Below are 21,004 nucleotides of genomic sequence, written 5' to 3'. Positions count from 1 at the left end.
TTCCTTTCCCAATAAATTTTCCTACCTTAAAAAAAAACCGGGGCTGGGGATTTAGCTCAGCAGCATAAGCACCTGCCTTGCAAGCAGGCAGTCGTGAGGAAAAAGGGAAAAGGAAAAAGACCAAAAAAAAAAAAAAAAAGCCAATCCCTCTCTGCACCTCTCTGTCTCTCTGTCTCTCTTTCTCTCTCAACATATAACTCTCTCTCTCTCTCTCTCTCTCTCTCTCTCTCTCTCTCTCTCTCTCTCTCTCTCCCTCCTTCTCTCAACATACAAAACACAAAAACTGTTCCTATTGGGGCTGAGGATTTAGCTCAGCGGCATAAGCTCCTGCCTTGCAAGCCCATAGACATGAGTTTGATCCCTGGTACCAAAAAGAAAAAAAAAGTTTCTATTGGGAGCAGCTAGGATTTCTTCATTTTAAGTGGAGATAGTAACTCATTTGATCTTAGACCTCATCCCCACCAATAACATAATGAAGCGTGGGTTTTTTTTTTCTTCATTCTGCAAGCAAGGATGGGAGGTTTTCAAATAAAAAAGCCAATCTCGAAAGGATCCATATCGCACAATTACATTTATGTAAAGTCATTGAATCACATAATTTCAGAAAGAGAAGAGCTGAGGGGGACAGGAAGGGAAATAAACATGGCTGCAAAGGAATAATGGGGGGGGGCCTTTTGGTGACGGAAAACTATCTTTTGCACTGCTGCAGATTTAACCCAAGCCCCTTCACACTGAGCTACATCCCCAGCTCTCCTCCCCCTTTTTGAATTTGAGACAGGGTTTTTGCTAAATTGCCCAGGCTGGGTTTGAATTTATAGTCTCCTGCCTCAGTTTCCCAGAGTACTAAGATTATAGAAGTGGTGCTCATGAGATTGGTAAGTTAAGTATCTTAATATGGTGCAAGCTACACATGATACACACATACACCCAAATAAGTGCATCTAATACTGAGAAGCTGGGCATTGTAGTACATGCTTGTAATCCCAGCACTCCGGAGGCTGAGACAGGATTGCCAGAGCTACAAAGTGAGTTTAAAGCCAGCCTGAACTGCATATTGAAACCCTGTCTCAAAAAAAAAAAAAACCTGATAAAATCCAAATAAGGCCTATGGGATGCACAAATGTTGATTTTTGTGGGTGACAGTTTGAAACAGTGTCTTACTATGTAACGCATGCCAGCCTTAAATTTGCTTTATAGCTCAGGCTGGCCTTGAATTCTCAATCCTCCGGCCGTAGCCTCTGAGGTAGCTGGAGTAATAGGTATGTGCCACTATGTCCAGTTTCAGTTTCCTGGTTGGTTTGTTTGTGGCACTGACAATCTCAACCCAGGGCTTCATACATGGTATCCAAGTACTCTACCACTGAGCTATACCTTGGCTCTTTCTGGTTTTGATTTTGTACCACAGAAATGCAACTTCCCGCAGATCTATAATTATTTCAAAATTAAAAGTATAGAAAAAAATGAAACCAGTCAGCATTTCTGACCGGCAACTGAGTTTTTTCTGTATGCATGCCCTATCTTCTAAAAACATCTTGCATCATGACTTGTAGGAACTCAGAGGCAATTTTAATCTATATAGAGCCTCCCAACATACCTTTAAAAATGGAATCCTCTTGTGATTATGATGTAAAATGACTGTGGGAACAGATTTCTCATAAAGCTGCAATATCGATTCCTTCCACCTTCCTTCCTGCCCATGGAAATCATCTTTGCCTTTATCCTTGGTAAAGCCTTCTGACTCATGCCAAGCCCTGAGCTCAACCCCTGGGCCAAACAAAAACAACACCTTCTGGCACATGTTGGGAGGGTTTGTGGGAAGCTTGGAAGATTATAATAGTGTCTAGAATGTAAACTAGGGCTGGGGATATAGCTAGTGGCATAAGCACCTGCCTGGCAAGTGCAAGGTTGTGAGTTCGATTCCCGGTACACACACACACAAAAAGAATGTAAACTAGTCAGGATTGCAGGTGATAAACTTTCTTTTTGCTATATCTCCCAAAGGTTTCTTGGACAATCTGCTCTTTCATTAGCCTACCTTTAAGAGCAGGAAGGGCTTCTTACTTGGTAATTAACTGTTCCAATCTCATTGTTATGTCATGAGCTCATCACAAGGACAAATGGCAAGCATTTCTCCTAGGTCCTCCAGACTGAGATGACCCAGCACTGGAGTGGCTAAAAGTGCCTTTGTTCCTCCCCACTAGAGGCCACTTCATGGCACTGGCGACAGACCTGATGCCACACAGTTTTGCTCAAAGCCTCACAAAACTGAAGTGTTTCCTCTTCTGACACAAAATCAGTAAGAGATCATGAAAATTTCATGTTCATATCCAGGATGTCCATAAGGTCTAGAAATAGTTCAACCAGGGTGCCACTCAATGACATCGTGAATGGAGCAGTCCTCAGTCTTGCTATTTATAAAGATCCCTGTGGGCTACCTGACTCCAAGCTACTCCATTTCACGACTTCTAAGTCACAGATTCACTCATCAGGCAAATGGTCTAGTGGCTAGTGTTAGCCTAGCGTCTGTGTCTAGTGTTAGCCTTGCAGGTAGGCAGAGGAGAACAGCTCCTATTGCCAACCTTGTAGGGGGCACTGAGCCCAGACAAATGTGTGTTTTCCCAACTGCTCTCACAGGATTGCGTGCTTTGTTCTTCTGAGACACAGAGGTTAGCTAATCCCTGGGATGTCTTGGGCAGCTCGGTGACTGTGTTCCCCTAAAACCGACTTCATTTGTCGCCATGTAGCCATGTGTCCACTCATCACAGGAAACCACGGCAGCCCCCCTGGAAGCTCCACACAGAAGCGCTGCTCTGGGAGTCTTTCCCACAGCACAGGACATCCTGGGGAACGTGCCCATGGCTCCACCCAGTTCCTTACGCCAGCCTCTGAGAAAACACCCACTCTGCTCTGTATCTCCAGAGGCAGCCAGTTCTTGGAAAGAGACAGTAGAGAAATAGGTAAGAGATCTGAACTAATGACAGTTGAAGTGTAGAGGCAGAAAACATTGATGAAACTCTGGCCCAGAGTCTCCTGCAGGGTTCTGCCAACGCTGCCCACCTGAATGTTACAAAGAGTTGCTGTTGCCTTCGTCACTTTACAAGATGCTCCTCATGCAAGAGTTCAGGGTCTGTTGGAAATTATCTGTGAAACAGCAGATGGACTTTGCAGTAACCTAGTCTTGAGCAAAATGAAAACTTGGTTTTTGGCAACCTTGGGCAGAAATATTTGCGATGAATAAAGAAGACAGATTTGATGGGAAAAAAACAGTTCATGGTTGTCAGGGTGTAGTGGCACACACCTGTAATTCCAGCACTTGGGAGGCTGAGGCAGGAGGACTGCAGTGAGTTTGAGGCCAGTCTGGCTACACAGCGAGACCCTGTCTCCAAATTTAAAAAAAAACAAAAAACTTTTCCATTCTTCCCATCTGCAAAAGCATCATTTCCATTTTTTCAACTCTCTTTCTTGTAAACATCTCTTTTTCCTTCCTTCCCTCCCCAATCCCTCCATCTCTTGTTCCCCTTCCCATTTAAAAAATGAACTCCCTACTTCCCCCTCCATCTCTTTTTTTTCCTTTTTTATTTTGCTCTTTATTTACACTTTGGGTCTTTTACATGACAAAAACAATGCAATACTTAAACTTGTGTGTCTGATTTATCTTACTTAACATTATGGTCTCAAAGCACATACATTTACCTACAAATGCCTCAAGTTTATCCTTCTTTATGGCACAGTAGTATATATATAAATACTACATTTTCTTTTTCTATTCATTTGCTGATGGCTCTATAGGCTTTTTCCAAGATTTAACTAGTATAAACTGTGCTGCTATAAACATGGGTATGTATGAATCACTATAATATTTTGGGAAGATACCTAGAAGGGGAAAGCTAGATCAAGTGGAATTTCTAATTTTAATTTTTTGAGGAATCTCTGAACTGATTCCCATAGTGATTGTACAAGTTTACATTCCCACCAGCAATGAAGAAAGATTCCTTTCCCCCACTGCAGCCTCACCAGCATTTATTAGTTGATTCCTTGATAATAACCATTCCAGATGGAGTAAAATGAAATCTCAGTGTTGTTTTAATCTTCATTTCTCAAAAAGCCAGCAATAGTGAACATGTTTTATATATATATTTACCATTTGTACTTCTTCATCTAAGAAGTGTCTATTCATTTCAAATACCCATTTTTGGATTGTGTCTTTAAACTGGAGGGAGATCTGGTGTTTTATGAGTTCTCGGTATGTTCTAGATATTTATCCTCTGAGGAGTAACTGGCAAAAATTTTTCCCATTCTATAAGTTGTCTCTTCACTCTGTTGGTTGCTTCCCTTGCTGGACAGAAGCTTTTTAATTTGATGTGACACAATTTATGATTCTTGGTATTATTTCTTATACAACCAGGGTTCTGTGCAGAAAGTCTTTGCTCCTGCCTGCTAACCATGAGGTTGTGAGTTCGAGCCCCAGCACCAAAAAAATACAAACAGAAGGTCTTTGCTTATACCTATGTCTTCAAGAGTTTTACCTAGTTTATCTTCCAACAGATTATGTGTTTCTGTTTTATAATACTGAGACCTTTGATCCATTTATATTTTAGCTTGCTGCACAGTGAGAGATATGAGTCTAGCTTCAGTCTTCTGACTATTGATACCCAGTTTCCCAGGACCATTTGTTAAAGACGTTGTCTTTCCTCCACCATTAGTATTTGCCCCTTTGTCAAAGAAGACATAGCCTTAGTAGCTGGGTGCGGTGGCTCACGCCTGTAATCCCAGCATCAGGAGCTGAGGTAGGAGCATCATTGCAAGTTTCAGACCAGCCTGAGCTACAAAGTGAGCTCAAGGCCAGCCTGAAATGCATAGCGAGACCCTGTCTCAAAAAAGACAAAAATGGGGCTGGGGATTTAGCTCAGCGGCATAAGTGCCTGCCTTGGAAGCAGGCAGTCATGAGTTCGATCCCTGGTACCAATAAAAAAACAAAAAAGATTTAAGAAAAAAAAAAAAGATGACATAGCCAAACATGCTTGGCATTGTTTCTACATCCTCTATTCAGCTCCACTGACCACATTCCCTTCTTCTTTTCTTTCGTTCTTTTTTCCAAAACCACGCTGTTTTTATTATTGTAGTTTTGTGGCAAAACTTGAAGTCTGAGATGGTAATGCCCTTGCCTGGCCCTTGTTGCCCAGAATTGCTTTTGCTGTTCTAGGTCTCCATCTGTGAGGACTCATGACTCTTGATCATGAACTGAAGCTAGCTGACCATATGTATGGCAAATGAAGGGGCCACCAGAGAGCCATGAGGCAGAGCTCCATGGGAGGACACTGTGAGCCTTCATGAGTTTGTTCATCTGAGGAGCCTGAAGACAGCACTGAGGAAACAGCCAGTGAGCATCAGGAAAGAGGAACAGGGAGCCATTGTCTAAGAGGCCAGGTGACATGATGTGGCTGTTGAAAGGGAAACAAGATTAAACTGTATTTGCAGCTGCATAGCGTTTGGGCAAAGTCATTGGCCGCTATCTGCACCTCATTAGTTTCACTAGCAGTGGGGAGGCAGCGAGCATATTGTAAGGCGGATGATAGAGCCCCAGCAGCAAGCGGCGACCAGAACAGCAAGAGAACTGGAAATCATGTTATATTTGCTAAAAAACAAGATGTCAGTGTTTGCCAGAAAAGAAACAAAATGCAGGGCCGGGGATTTAGCTCAGTGGCATAAATGCCTGCCTTACAAGTACGGAGTCGTGAGTTCGATCCCCGGTACAAAAAAAAGAAAAAAAATGCAAGCTTCTGCAGAGATGCCTCACCAAAGTGAATGTTGGAGTCAGGTGCCAAGTCACTATATACAGATTTACACAAAACTGGTACCTGGGGTCCCAGCCAGAGCTCAGACAGGAAGAGCCCGAGAGTAAGAAGGGGAAGAAATAAAGAGACTGGTGTAAAGACGTAGTAGTCACTGTGTATGAGACCTCACTGAAGCCCTAAAAATGTGAGGCTTTACAGGAAGGGACCTATGTGGAGACATATGTGTTAGATAGCCCCCCCCATCTGAGAAATGGCACAATCATCATGGCAACAGTTCAAAATGGTGTCCTGATAATGCATAACTCCTTCCCAGAAGCCCCTATGGCTTCCTCCCAAAAGTCTGCCAAAGCTCAGGCATGTAAAGGTTTACCCAATCCCCTGCACTCTCACGAAATAAATCAGCTCACATCAGTCCCCAGAGCCCTACCCCTATGAGAGCCTATATCAGGCAGAAGCTGCCCCTTGTCTGCAGAGAGCCACCACAGCTGCCTTTGTGGTGACCCCCTCTGTGCCTCCCCTCATTAAACTTTCTTATCTAGTTGCCCCCTCTCTTTTAATATTCTGCGCTGCTCTAGATTGAGTACAAAGCTTCCACTCAATCAATATGACCTTGAGTCCAAAAAGGAAGGAGTCATCAGGACATGTCTCCTCACCCTCTACCCATACCTGGACCCCAAAGCACAGCCACACAAAGCACTGCCTTGTGGCTCATTTATTGTAAATGAATGGTCCCAAGGAACAAGAAAGACGGGCAGGGAGGCAACAAAGCCAGTCCAAGTGCACCATGACCAGCGGCAACTGGGGTTTAATATCACTGGAGACTTTCTGAGGAGTGACCTAAAGGTCTGAGGATTGTCTCCCTGCACTGAGGGGGGTAGCTCAGGTTAGGGCATTTGCCCAGCATGTGCCAGGCCCTGGGTGCTATCTTCAGCACTGGGAAAAAACTGCCCAAGGCATGGAAGAAGACAGGCTTATCCCCAGCTCCCAGCCCCAATCCATCGAACATATCATATCATATCATATCATAGGGCCACATATCATAGAGCCACTGTGGGTTCTGTTAGGTCTGAGAAGAGTAGAGGAAGAGGGGGAAGGAGTGGAAGGGAAAGAGGGCCGTGGAAGGAGTGGGCGGCGGTGGCTGCAAAGATAAGAAGTATAAAATATAAGTAACCTTTATTTCAGGAATGTGGGGAGACCCCCCGGCCCCCGGGGTGCAGCATCTCCACCCCGGGGCTGGCGGTCTCTCTCTGGAACACTCACTCTCACGCGCGCGCACGCGCACACACACACACACACACACACACACACCGGGCGTGCAGCATCTCCACCCCAGGGCCGGCGACACACACACACACACACACACACACACACACACACACACACACACAGAGTGAGGCCCATAAGTAGCCTCTGTCTGGGGTGGACCCCAAGGGGCATTAGGGATGCACAGGTAGCCCATTGGCACACATTTGGCACCAGAGGCAGGTTCTTAGGGATGGGGGTATAGGGTTACAGGTAAATTCCTAGGGGCGGGGGGAGGCAGGAGCTCTTTAATTTGGCTGAGGCTTCTCCTGGTTAAAGTGTCCGGTCTGGGCCAGCAACTCTTTCAGGTTCCCCCAGCCCCAAGCCAATCACAAAGAAGTTCCAGGTCTAGGGAGATACCTGTGTGGCCCAGAGAGGGGACTGTTGTCCCAGGTACTGGGGACCATGTCAGATTCCCACCTGAGCAAGCTGCCCATGGACTGAGATTTGCTCCCAAGGGCTTCTAAAGGGGTCAATGACAACTGGCTCACTGCCATAGCCACACTGGCATCAACTCAACCGTGGAAGAAAGGACAAGTGTTTCCTTGGCCCCTCCTTAGGGTTGTCTTAGAGGTTGCCCAAGAGGAGACTAAGGGTGAGTTAGAGGAGACCTCAGTTAAAAGAAATTAGAGGGAGCTAGGCATGGTGGTGCACACCTGTAATCCCAGTGCTTAGGAGGCTGAGGCAGGAAGATCATTGAAAGTTCAAGGTCAGCCTTGGTTACATAGTGAGCTCAAGACCAAAATGAATTATGCAGCAAGACCCAGTCTCTAAAAACAAAACAAAACAAAACAACAGCCTGAACTGCATAGCAAGACCCTGTTTCAAAAAGACAAAAAAAATGTATAAAATTCCATTCTCTCTGCCTCCTCCATTGGCTGGCAGCCACCATTCTTACTGTCTGTCTTTATGACTTCAAGTATTCTAGGTACCTTAGATTGTTGTAGAATTTAATAGTCTGGAGAGACTGTGGGAGAAACAGGAGGATTTATTACATGTACACCTGGCTGAGCCCTGAACAAAGGAAGGACTACCATTTTATACATGTTATCAAAGGGCTTGTCTTTGGTGCAGAACTTGTAGGTGGGTACAAGGAGAACAAAGACAGTTGGTCAAGCTGGAATAGTTTTGTAGCTTATCTTGGTGGCCTGCTCAGGCATAATGATGTTATGAGAACAGGAGGTTATAAAATTATACTTACAGGTATAAAAGTTACTGCTTTTATCTGTATTAGAACAAGCAGTAGGGAGGGGGAATTTGGGAAATTCCACTTTCTCTAAGTCCTGCTTCAATATGAGTATAATCATATAATATTTGTCCTTTTGTGTTTAATTTATTTCACTGAAGAGAATATCTTTGAAGTTTATCTATGTTGTAGCATGTTTCAGAATTTCCTTCCTTTTTTGATGTTTTTTGGAGACAAAATCTTGCTCTGTTGCCCTAGTTGGCCTTGAACTCATGTGCTCCAATGATCCTCCTGCATCAGCCTCCTAAGTAGATGGACAGTGCTACTGTGCCCAGCATGAATTTTTGTGTGCTTATTTGTGGTGCTGAGGATGGAACCCAGGGGCTTGGGAATTCTAGGCAAGAACCCCACAGTTATTGGGTAGTCTGCTTCTAAAAATGGCTTGCCTTAAACTGGGTGTGGTGGCTCACACCTGTAGTACCAGCACTCGGGTGGCTGAGGCAGGAGGATCACAGAGTTTGAGGCCAGCCCAAATTGTATAGTGAAACCCTGTCTCAAAAAAAAAAAAAAAAAAAAAAAAACGGCTTGCCAACTAACCGTTACCAAGTTCAGGGTTGCTTGCATCTCCTGTGGTTAGATTCCACGTTCTTCTCCTCTAGAAGAATTGGATGAAATTAACAAACAGTGGCAAAGTTTATTCGAGAAAGTAACAGTGTAGAGTAGGCCAGAAACTGGCTCTGCCGAGTGGGTGTGGACCAGGTAAAGAGAAAAAGAAGGTAAAAGTTAAAATAAAAGTACTCTGTGTCTGAGAAGCACAGCATACGCCATGGTGGAAAGTTTGATGACAAGCTCTTCAGGTCACTCTCCTTTTTCACTGTCCAAATATCAAGAAAACCCACAAGAACCTCCATATTTGGGTTCTGAGAGGGGGTGCTGGGATCCACTTCTCAAACGGACATCAGGTCTAGGTCAGCCTATTGTTTTGTTTGCTTATTTAGAGACAGGGTCTCACTGTCTAGTGCAGGCTGCCCTTGAACTCACTGTGCAACCCAGGCTGGCCTCAAATGCAGCTGTTTGTCCTGCCTCAGCCTGCTGCGTGCTCGAATTACAGACATGTGCCATCACGCCTGGCCTGAGCAGGTTTTCAATTAGATGACGTGGCCAGGTGGGGTGCACAACTGTAATCCCAGCACTTGGGAGTGTGAGGCAAGATGATCACTGTAAGCTTCGAGTGGAGGCCAGCCTGAACTGCATAGTGAAACACTGTCTCAAAAAGATAGACCGAACAACAACAGCAACCCAAAAAACAAAACTCAAAAACTGCTTGAGTTCTTACAAAAAGCCCAAGTACTAGGCTTTGGGAACTATTCTGTGCGTGTGTCCAGGATCTTATAATTGACAGGTCATGCCCACTTTCCAGCCATGGCCTGCTCTCCTGTCTCAGCACCACTGAGTATGTCCTCAGTCCTATTTATTTTTTGAGACTTGCTCAGTTCCCAGACTGGTTTTAAATTTGTGATCCTCCTGCCTCAGCCTTGTCAATACTGGAATGAATTATGGATGTGAACCACCGTGCCCAACTCAGAACGTATTCTTGTACACAAGAATATACTGGTATGTGGAAGAGTATCAGTCATCCCTGTTGCTTCTCCCCCAGCCTATAGCCCATGTGAGTTTAGCTCCTGTTTTATATATGAGGCCAGCAAGCAGGCACTTTCCCCTGCTATGTCTATAGTCCAGAATGACATGGTTTCCTAGGCAAGATCCCCTGACATTCTGCATCCTGTAGTGTGTCCTGCCCCTGTACATTTGTACAACTGATTTTACCTTTCATCCAGCACTTTCTGTCTCCTAAAACACTCTGCAGCTTTTGCCTTAGCCCTTCCTTCCTGAGTCTGGGCCTGGTCTGATTCTCCTCTCAGCCAATTACTCCCTATTTGTATCTACAGCAGGATTCCAATGACTGGCACACAACTTCCTACCTTACCATAGGTGCCCTCTGCCCTTGAAGGATACCCTGGTCTCTGGTGTTGTCCCTGCCTCTAATTTAGTAATGGGCACGGTGGCTTAGGGAGCACAGATTTCTTAGATCTGAGCACCTGGCCAAGTAATTTAGACTCCAGTCTAGGGGGACTTTTTTTGTTTTTAGTTTTAAATTTTATTTATTTATTTAAAATTTTTTTTAAAATTTTGGTACCAGAAATTGAACTCAGGACCTTGTGCTTGCCAGACAGGCACTGTGCCACTGAACTAAGTCTCCAGCCCTATTTATTTTAATCAGGTTTAATTGGTACATTTTTGGGGGGTAACAGTAATTGAACTCAGCACCTCAAGCTTGCTAAGCAGGTGTTACACTGCTGAGCCATATCCCCGGCACCATGTGGTATGTGTTAAATATACATAATGATCATATTCATCATAGAGAATTTGTACCTGTACACGATATAACTTGATTATTATTTTTTAAACAGTTTTGAGCCAGATGTGTTAAGATTACGCCTGTAATCCTAGTGTTCTGGAGGCTGAGGCAGGAGAATCACCTTAAATTTGAGGCAGCCTGAACTACAGAGACCCTGTCTTAAATACAAAACAAAGCAGGGTCTTGATATATAATCCAGGATGGACTTGAACTGATTATGTAGCCCAGCCTAGGGTGGCCTTGAATTTCTGGCAATCCTCCTGTTTTAGCCTCTAGATCTCTGGGATTATTGACACACACAGTGTTTTATGCAGATTTGTTTCTGATGAGGTGAGGTATTGAAATCTGAACTAAAAGGCCTTTACAAGACCTAAGAATGGTGACTTTCTCTCTATAGCTGGGAAACACACCCAGTCTTACCAGTAAATGGACAATGCATTTTTTTTAATGGCCCCGGGGATCGAACTCACAACCTCACACTTGCCAGGCAGGTGCTTATGCTGCTGAGCTAAATCCCCGGCTTGGACAACGCATATTTATTGTCGCTTCAGGGTTGGCATTTTCTATTATGACTATGAAGTTGTCATGCAGGTTTTGTGGCACAGGACGGAGCAGGGGTCAGTGTGTTGAAGAGGAAAGAGATAGGAAAATCACATATGATTACTGCATAACTGTATGCCAATACATTTGGAATATTAGATGAAAGAGACAATCTTGATATAAAATAACATTAGCAAATGACAGAATATTAAACTGAGCATGGTGGCCCATGCTTGTAATCCTAGCCTTTAGGAGGTTGAGGCCAGAGGGTCACGAGTTCAAGACCAGCCTGAACTACATAGTGAGACCTGTTTTGTTTTTTTGTTTTGTTTTGTGTCTTTTTGAGACAGGAAGGGTCTCACTGTGCAATTCAGGCTGGCCTTAAGCTCACTTTGTAGCCTAGGCTGGTCTCGAACTGTTTTAAAAAGAAAAACAAAGCCAAGTATCTCTCTAAACGCCCCCATCCTATCATCCAAAGAAGGAAAGAAGGGAGAATTTCATAGACCTGTTTTACCTAATTTTCAAAAATAGGAAATCCCACCTGATATAAACTGCTACAGAAAATTGAAAGAAGCTGGGTGTGGTGGCCCAGGCCTGTAATTCCAGCACTCAGGAGGCTGAGGCAAGAGGGTTACCCTGAGTTTGAGGCCATCCTGCTGGGCTACATAGTGTTTAAGGCCAGTCTGAACTACAGAGTGAGACCCTATCTCAAAAAAAATAAAAGATGGGGCTGGGGATTTAGCTCAGCGGCATAAGCACCTGCCTTGCAAGCAGGTGGTCGATCCCTGGCACCGATAAAAAGGAAAAAGACCAAAAAAAAAAAAAAAAGAAGAAGGAAGGAAGGAAGAAAAGGAAGTAGAGCTACAGTACCCAATTCTTTTGTTCTTGGTGGTGCTGGGAATTGAACTCAGGGCCTTCACGCAGAGCTGCATCCCCTCCCCCACCCCCTTTTGGGGCAGGGTTTCACCAAATCGCTAAATTCCCCAGGCTGCAACTAGAATTTCTGATCCTTCTGCCTCAGCCTTCCAGAGTGTAGGATCCCAGTCATGTGTTACCGAGACTGGCTTATTCAATTCTTTTTGGTTTTTTTGTTTTTGTTTTTTGAGACAGGGTCTTAGTTGAGGCTGAGTTTGAACTCGGGGCGATCCTCCTGCCTCAAACGCGTGAGCGCGGAAATCACGCGCCGGACTTAATACCCAGTTCATTTTTATGGGCTATTAGTATCCGATATCCAAATGAGACAAGGGCAATAACGAGATGAGAAAGAAATAGGCCGAAGTCACTTAGGAACACAAATGCAAAACTGCTAAATACAGCACAGCCTCAGCAAGTAGAGCCCCGCAGCGGGACACACCCGAGCGCTAGGGCCCGCCCAGCCTGCCCCGGACTAGGTCTGTTCGGGTGGGATCCGATGGCTAAGGCCGCATCCCTGCTTGCCTTCTTTTTTCCTCCCTACTCGCCTTGCTCCTTACAGCTTTTCGCTGAAAGTCCTCCCTTTGTGTCACAGTGCCAGCAGTAGCATCTAGGGCGCTCACTGGTGGGGGCTGGGGAGCTACTTCCGGCAGGGCTGCGGCGCGCGCATGCGCACCAGCCTGTGATTCGTTCTGGATTATGAGGCACACAACACAAGATAGTGATTATGGGTTTATTTCTCCCCAGGGTAGAGACCAAGTCTCGTAAATATTTAATTTCTCCATCCAGCCTGGAAGGGTTGAACCCTGGCTGCCTTCAAGAACCTGCTGGAGGGGCTGGGGATTTAGCTCAGCGGCAAAAGCACCTGCCTTGCAAGCAGGCAGTCGTAAGTTCGACCCCTGGTACCGATAAAAAGGAAAAAGGAAAAAAAAAACCTGCTGGAGATTTGCAAGTGCTAGAACTATGGGGTACAAGGGAAGTCTTTCAGGGCCCATGCTCCGAGCTTGGGTAGGGAAAAGGAAAGAGCAAGACCTAGTTCTGTGGATTGTCACGCCCAAGCTAAGTCACTCAATGCAGCCTGGGAACCTAGCCGGCTGATGGGGTCGTGGATGGTAAAGCAATCATAGGCTGTTTTGGGAAAGGGGGCTGTGCCTCTCAGCCTGGAGGAGGAGTTCCCTCTGGGCGACACATGTCCATCAGGGAGTCACCAGGGCTCTGATGGAGCTGCTGCAGGGCGGGAGGGGCGCTGCCTGCAGCTCAAAGGACAGAGCATCAAGTTTTTAGCCGGGAAGATACTGACCATGTGTCAAGACTGAAGAGGAGGACAGGAGGAGACTGGTTGAGGAATGAATGTGGGGACAGGGTAGCCCAAGGACAGGGTTACACTCAGAGGACCCATCTAAGGTCCTGAGCCTGTTCTCACAGCATCTACTAGATGAGTAGAACACTCATGAATCTCAGTACTTGGGAGGCTGAGGCAGGAAGATTGCTGCGAGTTGAAGGCCAGTCTAGGCTACAAACTAAGTTCAAGGCCATCCTGAAACCCTGTATAAAAAAAGAAAAATCCAGGGCTAGGGATTTAGTTCAGCAGGACAGTGCCTGCCTGGCCAGCATGAGGTTGTAAATTCCATCCTTGCACCAAAAAAAAAAAAAAAACCACTCAGGGACATTATTTTATATGTCAACTTGATTGGGCCACAAAGTATCCTGGTATTTTGTGAAACATTCTGGGTGTTTCTGTGAGAGTGTTTTGGGGTGAGATTAACAAATAGACTGAGTTAGACAAAAAAAAAAGACATATATAGGGGCTGGGGATTTAGCTCAGCGGCATAAGCGCCTGCCTTGCAAGCAGGCACTCATGAGTTCGATCCCTGGTACCGATAAAAACGAAAAAGACCAAAAAAAAAAAAAAAAATACACTGAGTTAAGCAAATTGTCCTTCTTAATGTAGGTGGGCCTCATCCAATCAGTTGAAAGCTTGACTAGAATAGAAAGGCTGACATTCTCCAAATAAGAGGAAATGTCTTTATGTTTTTCACCTGTCTTGGAGCCGGGGCATTTTTTATTTTTGTTTTTGTTTTTCCTGTTTTCAAACTCGAACTGAAACACAGCTCTTGCTGTGTCTCTGTCCTGCTGTTATTTGGACTGGTACTACACCACCCACTCTCCTGAGTCTCCAACTTTTGCCCTTGAACTGGTGCTACCCTATTGACTCTCCTGGGTGTCCAGTTTAACAGCTCACCCTGCACATCTTGGGACTTGTTGGCCTTTATAATTGCATGAGCTAATTTACACACACACACACACACACACACACACACACCCTATTTGGTTCTGTTTCTTTGCAGAACCCTAATACCCTGAATAAATGAACCCTAGTTCCACATAAATATTCCAGTGAGCCCTAAGACTTTCCAGCTCAGCGTGTATGTGTGTGTCTGTATGCGTATGTGAGTGTGTGCATGTATGTATAGTGTCGGGGATGGAACTCAGGGCCTAACACTGGCTAGGCAAGTGTTTGATCACTGAACTACACCCTCAGCCCCAAGAGATAGTCTTCTAGGTTCTCAAAGTCATAAACACAGTCACTCCCATAATCAGCATTACCAGTTTGAGGGATTCTTCTTCATATCTCCCTTTCCTGGTTCAGGACAGCTTCCAGGTGGAATCACCCAGCAGGAACTGGGCATGTTTGTGCCCCCTCCCCTAGCCCTTGAGGGGGAGGGGCAGAGGACCAAGGCTTCTCTGACCTGGTTCTCTCTGAGTCTAATAGGGGTCTAAAGCTAATTCTCCATCTTTTGGGAATTGTCATCGGTTCTTCGGAGATTTTTACCAAAATCTTCTTTCAAGGTCTGAAATATGGTAGGGGCATGGGCATGGCCTCCCTTAGCTCTGGGAACTCAGCAGTTCCCTCCAACAAAACACACCCGGCTTACACATTTGTTTTTTTTAAATGTTGATGAAGATATTCTTCAAAAAGTTAAAACTGCTTTCCACAAAGTTTGATGTATGTGGCACAAGTTGACACCTCAAACGGTGTGAATTCCATCAAAAAAGCACTGTTCACAATACTCAGAAAAATTTGACATGTCTACTTCAGTGTCTTAGGGAGTAAGAATGTACTTGTAATAGGTAGATTGATGAACCCATTTGTACATTACTGTTTCAATAACTTCACCTATATGAAAGGAAATAAAGTGACAAAGAGAAATGATATTTTTATGTCAAGTAAGCCTAAACACTTAGAATTATATAATAGTTCTATAACACAAAAAATAACAAAAAATATTTTCTCAAAGGCACAAAAGCATGAATATTAAATGAAGGTAGTATTTTGAAAAGTGTACAATTTTTCAGTGGAGTGCAGTTGCTAACTGTGACAAAGATTACACTGTACCTTTAAAAGTGATACAAGGGATATACCTCAGTGGCACAATCACTTGCCTAAAAGTGATACAAAACCCAGGTACAATGTGCACACCTGTAATTCCAGCACTTGGGAGGCTGAGGCAGGAGGATGGCTTCAAGTTCAAGGCCAGCCTGGGCTACAAAGTGAGTTCAAGTTCAGCCTGAACTGCATAGTGAAACCCTGTCTCAAAAAAGACAAAAAAATACAAAAATAAAATAAATATCTATTGCTGTAACAATATTTTCCATGCCCTGTTATCTTTTCACAGCCAGCAACATCTCACTAAATGGGGAATAACTGAAGGCAGAGTACATTTAACTAAAACAAAAATGCATGTGTCTAATTATTACTCATCTAAATTTTTATGTGAGAATTTTTTATAAGGTCATAAATCCTAGAAACTATCATGAGGCTTTAAGATAGCTGAATCCCTGTGTGAAGGAAGATTAAATTCAGTAGGGAATTTCAAAGTCAAAACTTCTGGCTAAATACCAAGTTATGGGGCAACCCATTTGGGATCCCTCCTGTCTCTTAGGAGCTATTCCTGCTCCCCATTCCTTCTCCCCAATAAATTTTCCTACTCTTAAAAAATAACAACAACAAAGTTATATGTTTTAAATCCACATCCTGAAACTAATACAAGTGTCAACCTAAAGTTAAGCCACCAATTCCTGAGTGTTATGTTCAATTCATAGGAACTTATATAACTAAAAACATAAAAGGATTATTAGATTGGATATATGCTTTCTGTGTAGAAGAAACAGTCATAAATAATTTTTAATTTTACTTATTTATTTTAGCTAATTTATTTATTTGAGACAGGCTCTCATTATGCAGTTCAGGCTGGCCTTGAGCTCACTTTGTAGCCCAAACTGGTCTCAAACTTACAATGATCCTCCTGCCTCAGCCTACTGAGTTCTGAGATTACAGGCATGTACCATCATATTTTTAGTTTTTTAATTCTGGCTAAAAACCCGTAACATGTGCCCTACAAGGAAATCTAAAAAAGATGAAGAAAATATTACCTTTCCATACAAGCGAAACAGGGCCAGGGATACAGCTCAGCAGCACAGCACCTGCCTGGCAAGTGCGAGGTCCTAAATTCAATTCCTGGTACCAAAACAAACAAACAAAACATACAAAGGAAACACTATTCAAACCAGATGAAAATAATATACAAGTAGATAAGACCAAAACCCAAAGGTAGGCCACCTAGAAAAACCAAATTTTTAGGGTTTAGAGATGAAATGACTTTTGTGATCAACCAATAATGTAATACTAATCTAAACCATTAAAAACACAAAACATATAATATTTATAAAATATGCCAATGAACCAGGTGTGATGGCTCATGCCTATAATCCCAGCACTCGGGAGGCTGAGGCAGGAGGATCGTTGCAAATTTGAGACAGCCTAGGCTACAAAATGAGCTCAAGGCCAGCCTACACTTTGAGACCCTGTCTCAGACAAAAAAATATGCCAATGAGTAGGCAGTTGAGCATAAATTGGTACTAGAATGTGAATACAAAAAACACATTAACAAATATGAAATATAAGCCCCAAAATTCACACGTTCTAAAATAGTTATGAAAATACTGGATATAGCTGGGTGTTGTGGGACACACCTGTAATCTCAACACTTAGGAGGCTGAGGCAGGACTGCTGCAAATTCGGGGCCAGCCTAGGCTCCAAAGTGAGCTCAAGGCCAGCCTGAACTACATAGTGAAACTCTGTCTCAAAAAGAAAAAAAGGAAGAAAGGAAATACTGGATATAGCTATATATTGTTTGTGCTGTTATCAACTTAAAATTATTTTCACTTGTACACATGGAATATGGCACAGTTTTGCTAACATTACATAAGGAACAGCTCTTATTAAATCCTAGGGATACTTAAGATAGTCATATTAGGGGAAAAATTAGGTTTCGTCATTTTCAATTTTCACAAATTGGCAATCATCCCTTAATTTTATATTTATCAGGGCATGAAGAATTGCCTATAACTTTACTACTGTCTCATAGTCTCTTCTGTGAGATGGCAGAAGTAACTGGTGCAATTATTCTTTTGATCTTCATTTTCATTTTAAAAATTATTTCAGAAATCTTACCTCCAAAATGCAAAGATACACTTTAGAACAGCATATTCCTAAACTTAACAACTTTTGCAAAATTTGTCTTTAAGAACTATAACTATTTATGTGAAAAACAAAGTGAAAAATTAAACTGAAGAAATATGAAAAAAAAGAGGAAAAATTTTTGCCTGGACCTGAACAAAAAGAATCTTAAATAATTGTGGTTTGTCAGCACTCAGGAGGCTGAGCCAGGAAAACTGCCTTGAGTTTGAGGTCAGCCTGGACTACAGAATGAGACCCTATCTCAAAAAAACAAACAAAAAGCCGGGTATGGTAGCATACCCTTGTAATCCCAGCATTTGCGAGGCTGAGGCAGGAGGATCGTAGCAAGTTCAAGACCAGTCTGGGCCACAAAGTGAGCCCAAGACTAGCCTGAACCGCATAGTGAGACCCTGTCTCAAAAAGACAAAAAAAAAAAAAAAGGACTGGGGGTTTAGCTCAGTGGCATAAGTGCCTGCTCGGCAAGCATGAGGTCATGAGTTCGATCCTCAGTACCCTTTCCCAAAAAAAGAAAAGAAATGAACTATAGTTTTGCCACAGAATGACATCCTAAGAAAAAAGGGAATAATAATTAAACTTCAAAACTTGATACTCTTAGATGCTCAACCTCTTGCAGTTTAAAGGAAACAATTTTCTCTTTTTTCCTTTCTTTTATGTGTGCGTGTGTGTGTGTGTGTGTGTGTGTGTCTGTGCGTGCGTGTGTGCACGCGCGCGCACACGCGTGCATACCAGGAATCAAACTCAGGATCTAGTACTTGTCAGGCAGACACTGTGCCACTGAGCTATATTACTGGCCCAGGAAGCAATTTTAATGTACACATACAGGCCATCACCCAGTGTCTTCTTGTTTTGTTTTGGTTTTTTTTACCGGGAATCATACTTAGGACATCATGCTTGCCAGCCAGACACTGTGTCACAGAGCTACATCCCTGGCCAGCCTCCAGTGTCTTTTATTGTCACTCTCCTTTTGGCTTCTGAGGTAAAATATTGGTTGTAACATTTTTTGTTCTACTTATTTGTTGAACACACTGCAGTCTAAATGGTGGATAAATGTTTTTCATAAAGAAAAAACAAAGTGACAGTATTTCCTATGTCCTATAAATATCTCTAGAATTTGGTCTCTGTTGACTTAAAGTGAAAAAAAGGTCAGCAATCAATTCTGACCACACTGTTCAGCAAGTGCTTTAGGCAGGGTTGTAATGAATAGGTTCGAGTAGTACACACCAGTTTCCTACGCTGATATACACATAAGTACATGTATACTTGTTTCTATATCCAGTCAGGTTTTTTTCTTTTTTCTCCACCCAATCAGTTTCAATCAGTGGTAGGTCTGCATCATACATTAAACAGATCAGAGTGAAGATTTTCTAATAAATCTTTTCTGATACTACAGCTTCTTCCTGCTGTATCCAGTAGGCCATCCTGAAGTGAGAAAAGAGAAGACTGGGCTGAGCTGCTCAGAGGAAATTCTCAAGTCAATGTTTCCTTTTTACAAGGAAATGGGACACAGAGGGCCAGTTCCAACCCCACAGAAAAAAAGGGGTTAATAGGCAATAAACATGTTGCTCTACCTTCTCCCTTTCTCAAAAAGAAGCTGCAGGCATGACACCACACGCCTGTAATCCAAGCACACCGGAGGCTGAGACAGGAGGATCACCTGGAGTTCGAGGCCAGCCAGGGCTATATAGGAAGACTCTGTCTGGAAGAGAAAAGAAGAGAAGAGAAGAGGGGAGGGGGGAAGAGGGAGGGGAGGAGAGGAGAGGAGAGGAGAGGAGAGGAGAGGGGAGGGGAGGGGAGGGGAGGGGAGGGGAGGAGAGGAGAAGACAAGAGAAGAGAAGAGAAGAGAAGAGAAGAGAGGAGAAGAGGAGACTGATTTTCCAAGACTACATTCTTACATGGAAGCTTATGTTACCTGTAACATCATGCGTAGCTTGGACCCAAGGGAGCAGCGATCAGTTCGGAGTGGCCAGAGCACATTCTATATTGTCCGTGTGCACATTATGCGAGTCTCTGTTAATGAGCATGAAATCTGGTAACCGTAAAATAATTATGAGATGGGGAAAAAACAAACAGAGGAGGCCACCCTGTGGCGGGTTTTCGTGAAAAGCATTGGAGCTCCGGGGAGAGTTTTCCTGTCGTAGAGGAAAGATGTGCTGTCCCTTAAACCCCGGGAACCCCGAGGGGCTGGGCGACAGTGGCGAGGTTGGGGCTCCCGAGAACCTGGCCGCGCGTGAACAAAGGGGCTGGCAGTCCGGGACCTGAGGTACAGCCCCCGCCCCGCGCGCGCCTCCGCCCCAGAGCTCAGGGTGACCACCGCGGGCCTGCATCCCTGGCGCCCCCGCGCGGCGGAGACAGCGGGGCTCAGGGAGCGGCGGGGGGCACGGGCGGGGCGCCCGGGCGACACCCGGAAGGAGCCGGGCCTCGGGACCGCCGAGCCAGCCCCAGCCTCCCGCCCGCTCGTCCCCGGCCCGACCCGACCCGGGCGGGCCGCGGCTCCCCGCCCTGCTAACGGTGGCTTCCGGGCTCTGTGCCCCGCGACTCCCAAACGCAGAGCAGCACCCCCGGCTCGGGCTGCTCCCGCGAGGCTCGGGGCCTAGGCCTCCTGAGCTTCCACACGGCCAAACTGGGCGGAAGTACTGTAGGTAGGCAGGCAGGGTCTGGGGAATAGGTGCAGAAGAGGGGACCCACCACAAGAGGAGTAAAGTGGGGCGGGGATTTAGCTCAGCGGCTCACATGCCTGCCTGGCAAGCTGAGGCCCTGAGTCGAGATCTCTAGGGGTGGGCCTGGGCTCCCACCCACGAAGGCTAAAACCGCTGAAACCAAAACATTACTACACATTATGGCTGACTTGATGACATCTTCACCCCTATGCAGTTGCTACCATTGATCAGCATTACCTAAGTGACCAGACTTGCAATCTTGTTGGTTGATCATAATTTTGAACCATATTGTAACCCACTTCGTGACTTTGCGTGATAAACTTCCTTTGAGGAGTGGGCTCATTGGCAACCCATTCAGAACCCCGCCTGTCTTCCAGGAGCTCCTATACCCTTTGCTTTTCTTTGCCCCCCCCCCCTTTCTTCAATTCATTTTCCTACATTTTTTTCTTTTCTTTTTTTTTGAAATAGGGTTTCACAATGCAGTTCAAGCTGGCCTCAAACTCACAGCAATCCTCTTGCCTCAGCCTCCTGAGTGCTGGGACTACAGGCATGTGTCGCCACACCCGTCCAAATTTTCCTACTCTTAAGCGCCATTGTTCCTTAGAATTTATTCTTGTACTTAGGGGAAAAAAGAACTCAGTGTATCTGACA

General features: G+C 44.5%; 1 long non-coding RNA gene across 2 annotated transcripts; it reads right to left on the bottom strand.

Annotated features, from left to right (window-relative positions):
* Positions 1-6,492: 6,492 nt before the first annotated feature.
* LOC134475416 (uncharacterized) lies at positions 6,493-20,014 on the bottom strand. Of its 2 annotated transcripts, XR_010046516.1 has the most exons (4): positions 19,606-20,014; positions 19,265-19,392; positions 16,589-16,673; positions 6,493-15,743 (listed from the first exon to the last, which is right to left on the bottom strand). It is a non-coding gene; the product is annotated as an uncharacterized LOC134475416 (long non-coding RNA). The 2 variants fall into 2 exon arrangements; XR_010046515.1 differs by lacking the exon at positions 19,265-19,392 and having other exon boundaries at positions 15,348-15,743.
* Positions 20,015-21,004: the final 990 nt, after the last annotated feature.

Source organism: Cavia porcellus, unplaced genomic scaffold (assembly GCF_034190915.1).
Source record: "Cavia porcellus strain 051 isolate PalLab524CR breed Dunkin Hartley unplaced genomic scaffold, mCavPor4.1 scaffold_3, whole genome shotgun sequence".
Taxonomy (NCBI): domain Eukaryota; kingdom Metazoa; phylum Chordata; class Mammalia; order Rodentia; family Caviidae; genus Cavia; species Cavia porcellus.
This window is presented reverse-complemented; position numbering and strand designations above follow the sequence as displayed.